This window comes from Meleagris gallopavo, chromosome 7, assembly GCF_000146605.3.
Source record: "Meleagris gallopavo isolate NT-WF06-2002-E0010 breed Aviagen turkey brand Nicholas breeding stock chromosome 7, Turkey_5.1, whole genome shotgun sequence".
NCBI classification, from domain to species: Eukaryota; Metazoa; Chordata; class Aves; order Galliformes; family Phasianidae; genus Meleagris; species Meleagris gallopavo.
The window spans coordinates 35,281,861-35,287,860 of NC_015017.2; positions in this window are offsets into that span (position 1 = coordinate 35,281,861).

Consider the following 6,000-nt stretch of genomic DNA (forward strand, 5'->3'; position numbering starts at 1 on the left):
TTCCACCTCCAGAAGAAAAACAGTTAAATGACAGTTTGCCTTAATTCCATAGGAAAACTCAAATGAATAGGAGCTTAATCTCTTCCTGGCTGAACACTCCTACCATCAGCAGTAACAGAGTTCATGAGTCTGCCCCAAGTCCCAGTTTTCAGCTTCACCCATTAGACACTGAGTCCTGTACCAAAAAGGTCAACTAAGTGATTATTGACACACGCATAAATTGCAGCAGGAAAACTTTTAATCAATTGCTGCAGTGCTGCTAAGATGCTTTTATGGGTTCAGATTAGGAGGAGAGGGGAAAAAGGATCCTTGCAAGCAGCAGAAACCAATATGTCCCAGTAGGAGGTGATGCACACCCAATTCCTTCCACCCTTGCGGAGAAGCAAGGTTAGGACAGAGATTTGATACACTGCTTGTCCTGCTGCTCAGTAGCACATGCTGGGTGGGCTTCAACGTATCCCTTCTCTGCTATTCCCCAGTCCCTGCCCAAACCCCATCCTTTAGCCACATAAATGTGTACATACACACACATACACACAGATAGATAGATAGATAGATAGATAGATAGATAGATAGATAGATAGATAGATAGATAGATATAACAAAAGTCAGGAAAATCAGTATTAGGGCTTGTTTCTCACTCAAGGATCTGTAAAAGCTATTTTTTAAAGCGATGCTCACTTCTGCAGGTCACCTCCACAGCAAATGTGAAGAGAAATGTTTGTGGCATTAATCCTGCACTGACAGACAGATGTGGCCTTCAAGCTGAGTTAAGTGTTCAGTGCTCTTAAGGGAAGAAAATAAGTGATTTCTTTTAGATATATAGCTTAATTGGGAAGTCAGGGATTCTCCTGCCTAAGCAATTGATTTCTCAAAAGAAGAAAGTTTATTTCAGAATATAAACCTGCTGTTCATCTCTAATGCCCAGGGAAAAATAAGCTGGGGGATAGATGCTTGCCTTATATTGCTGAAACCACAGGTTTTAGAGCATAAATAAGGCTGATAAACCAACAGCATTTAAACAAAGCTTCTTCGTGCTTTGAGTGTGCAGGACACACCAAAGAGTTGGGTCACCTGCCACCATTTCCCCCAGCACAGGGGGACTCAGCCCCCAGCAGTGACATCTGACAGTCTTAGAGACTTTCCTTCAGTTTAACAGGCTTTGGTTGTGGGATCGCACAGCACATGATATCGAATTCTGAAGCTGTAGGAAAATAAAGTAACCTAAACACTATCCTTTAATATAATAGCATCAATTTGTCCATGCTTAGCAAGCTATTAGGCACCTCCACGTCTGCTGCTGTAAATCATAGGAGCACGCATGTTCCTGTTAACCAAATAGCTTTCATTTTCATTTCTCTGCAATTGTGTTAACATAAAAATATGTAGAAATACATGAGCAGAAATGTCACTGAGTACTATATCTGACACCATTTACACACAAAGGCAGCTCAGCTTTCACAAGAAGCAATGGGCATACTGTTATTACGAATAGTAATTTTTTTTTTTACAAGCTACATCAACTAAAACATTACAGAAGAACTTTAAAACAATTTATTATTTTGAAGATAGTAAGAACTTAATGCCAATACCGTCACCGCCTCTCACAGTGCTAAACCACTACTGCACAGGTAGCTACATTTGGGCCAAGAATACCAGGATAACTTTTGTATGCGGAAAAAGCTGTATGACTATGAACATCACTTTCCCAGCGAACTTATTATTTCAGTTTCTATTACTACAAACATACTTAGTTGGAAAACAACAAGCAAATCATATCATGCTCAATTTAAGAACAAAATACTGAACAAGGTAAGTGCAGAATTATCTTTACATGTTTATAGTTGAACAGTTTTGGACTAAAGAATGAGAAAGCTGAATTTCCCTGTGATTTGGGGCTGTGAGTGATAGATGACACTTTCCTGAAAGGACACCCTATCTTAAGTGGCTCTTGAGAGAATCAAACTTAATGCTGTATTTCTAAGGTAATGATTTATGGTAGGGAAATTATTGTATGATTACAACCCATGAAAGTGCTGACCTATTATTAAATAGGATTTATTGTAGCGTTCATGTGCTTTTGTGTATATTACTTTTAGAATGAGTGCCTTCACTAAATTCCCAGCATTGTCGTTAAGTTAGAAGCTATAAATTGCATATGTATTAGAATACCATGGCATGCATGTGCGTGACTATATAGTACACACATAAAATCTACAACACAGAATCAGTATACATAAATACTTCAATATATGTGAGTACCAAACAGCTTTTCTCTAATTGGTTTTAAGTTTTTACAAAAGGAGAAGGAAATTAAAAGTAAAATGTTTTGAAAAGTCTATTAACCACTGATACATACAAGGAACAGCCAACAAACATAACCTGTCAGCGGGTCTGCAGCTGGCAAAATTCGATTAAAACACACCAGCACCTCCTCTCGACCTAAATTCAATCAAAACCAGTTCACTGGATATGGATGCAGAGGAGCCCAAGATGTTTTCAGGGAACAGGACTCATAAAGGTGCCTGGAGCACCTCTACCAAGTTCCACCATTGGTGTCCCCTAACTGCTTGCTACAGACTTCCAGGGAGATTCTGGGAAACAAGATAATCACGAGGGCACCCACTTAACTCTTACAAAAACAGAAATATCTATTTTCTTCTGCAGCTGGATTTTGAGACGGGCACAAGCTGGTACCACCTGGCACAGCGATGTTCTCATCCATTAGTTTTTAAAGTATCGCTTTCTTATTCTTATATATTATTAAGCTGCCATCAACTTCCATCCCTTGTGCCCTTTGTTATACATTATCCTGGATAACGTATAATTGTATGTTTGCTGAGATTATCTGTTAATGACTCGGTTTTGATGTAATGGATTTCACGCTGTTCTCATTTTGGGGGTATATTTCCCAAAAAACTGATAGACGTGAACCATTCCCACACATGCACACAGCCTATTTCATACACACACTGTGGTCATGCAGAGACGAAATTTCCTGATGTCTCAACATGAAAAGCTTTACTGAAATGTTACCCTCTTTTAAATAAGTGCTAACTATCAATAAGGAAACTGTCAGTACAGCACTATTCATTCATTACTGTTAAAACATGACTACGACATATCCAAAATGTAAATTTCCTGATAACGTCCCCCAGATGCTGCTGAATGCCTCTGCAGAATTTCTGCTAAGGGCAGATCTGCATTTGCCATTTATAGTTTACAATCTAAAAGCTAATGAATAAATAAAAGTGAAAGGAAGGCAAAGAAGGGAGAGTACAAGGGTATAACATACCTATTATATTACACAGTAATTACGTGCTTCTGAGATGCCAATTAGTAACTCCTGCCATGATCCAGCTCACAGCCAGATCGATATGAGGCGGATAAAGGCAGAGAGCCATGAGCTGGTAGAGAATACTTTTACTATTTGAGATGGGGAAAACCACAGAAATATTTGCTTAACTCTTTTTGTTGTTGTTGTTAAGTGCAAATCATAGCCCTGACTGTGTTAAAAGCAAGGCATAAGTATTTCTCTTCTGCCATACCCATAATTTCTGTGCAAGTGTTTGATTTCAAAGACTTTCTAATGCTAAGAATTCTTTCCTGTTTTTGGTTACTTTTTTCTTTTTTTCCCCTCCAACAAGGCAAACTATCCTTTAACAGACATTTCCTCTGTGGCAAAAAGCTATCAATCATTTGGCCATTTGAACAATATCAGTGTGCTCAGCAGCAGCATGATGCTCCTAAACTGCTCACAGCATTGATAGAAGAAACTGAGAGCATACAGCCAGGTTCATTGCCTGGGGGGCTCTAGGCTGCAGCCATACAGCAGTGAGGTGGGTGTTTAGTGTTTCCATCCAGACCCTAACAGTTTTTGTTACAGCTCTCAGAGTGAAGGAACATTACTCACAGTAGTGCCAGCCAGGTGGTAAGAGATGAGGTCCTTTCTGCTGCAAAAAGGCCCAGAGGTAAGAGGCAGCTTTAGGAGATTTTGCATCTTTGTGCTGCTTTTTTTTCCCTGGGTTACATCGGATTTTGTTTGTCAGCTCATTGGCGTGTGACTACAACTACTCCGGATGCAGCACAGCCCATCCCTGAGCTCTGGGATGCAGATGCAGCTCCCCTCACTCAGCACATATGAGAGGAGAGTGTCAAGATGTGCTCACATCCTGGGCAAGTGCCCCAGGGCTTTTGTGGGATGGCTCAAAAATTCCCACAAATACTGTGAAGCAAAGTTACATTAATCATAACACGCAAGAGCTGAGATGCCATTCGCTTCTGTTTACAGAGAAACATAAATCATATCAAAAAGAGGAAAAAGATCTCATTCCAGTAGGTGAGAAGTTTTTATGTAACCTTTTTTCTTTCATTTTCATAATTTCTGGAATCAGTGCTACTTCTTGGCAAGGTACAATTAATATATAGATTCTATCTGTCTGGTCACTGATAACATAGTTTAGAAATAATTCCTAATGTGATGCCCTCATTACCATGGGGCAGCTCCTACCCATCATACAGACTTTCTCTGGCAACAGCTACCTTGCTTAGCATGAAAGCACTTGAAACTATTTATCAAGCACATTTTACACCTGACACATTGAATTAAGAGCAGAAAAATGAGATGGTTTTCTAATGGCATCAATATTACTGCGCTGGTTGTAAAATGGACTCGTGTCTCAGAGGCTCTGATTCACGTTCTCCCTTTTTGAAGACTATTGACTTATCTGAGTTGTGTTTGTTGTTGTTGTTCTTTTTGTTAATGGTATATTGATATTCACTGTTGCTGTTTGTTGTTGCTTTGCCTTAGAAGTCCTGTCAAGTGAATTTAATAAACATTACCGCCAGTGAAAAATTAGCATTGGCTGCAGTAAGCGTAGGAGAGGAATGCTGCCCAGAGCACGGCCACTTCACATGGGTCCCCATATTTCCAGGGACAGATGGATGGAGTGATGTAACATTAAATATGCTGAGCCTTTGAAGTGGGCCAGGGCAACGGCAATTCATCACTTCCAATGACCTTGCACATTTCAACATGAAATAACTGGCTGCTTATGATACGATGGATAAGATTACACGTGTTACCAAGTGGTTATTAGAGCCACAGTTCAATCCCACTCCTTCCACAAGCCTACAGCATCCTTCATTACTAATCATATGCCACGGACTGCCAAGCAGCCTATATAGAAACAACAGTGCCAACAGCAGCTTTACACCTCTAATCCCTTCTTCCCTCACAATATCTGCTTCCAACTGGATACCACTCCACTGACAGCCTGCTTGCTCCAACAGCATGACAGGACCAGCACTCCCCCAGAGCTTTGGGGAAACTTCTCAGCCTTTCACATCATTATATGGAAACAAAATTAAAAACACAAGGTTTCTCCATGTTACATTTTTACAACTAGGAATCTATCACCAAATGCAGGGTCGCTGTGTTATCAGGCTATTTCCAGAAAATAAAAACTAACAAAGCACTTATCTCTACAGCGACGGTTTTCAGTGAACACAAATCTGCTTAGGGATTTCATTTCACGTTACAGAGAGCGGCACGGCGGCTCAGAAGCACCTTCCGATCGACGCAAGGCAGGATGCCGGGCACGGGGCAAGAGGCAGAGAGGAGCCCACCATCCCGGTGACCACTCGGTCCGTTCCGTCCGCGCACGGCCACACCATCCCGATCAGGACCCTTAAACTACAACCTTTACCCCGAGCACCGCTGCTGAGAAGGCTGCAGCCCTCAGCTCCTCCGGGCAAACTTCGGGCGCGGACCGGAGAGATGGAGCAGCCGCTGCCCCTCAGCCGCCCAACCGCAGACCGGGGAGAACTTTCTCCCCGCCCGGAGCCCCCCACCCCGCCCGGCCGGGCCTTACCTTGGCGGCCCTGGAGGAGTGGCACTGCACCTGGTGGTGGGACACCGTCGCCGTCTGGTTCATGGTGCCGGGCTGCCGCTCCGCGTCCCGGGGCTGTTCCGGGCTGAGCCGGGTTGGGATCGCCGCG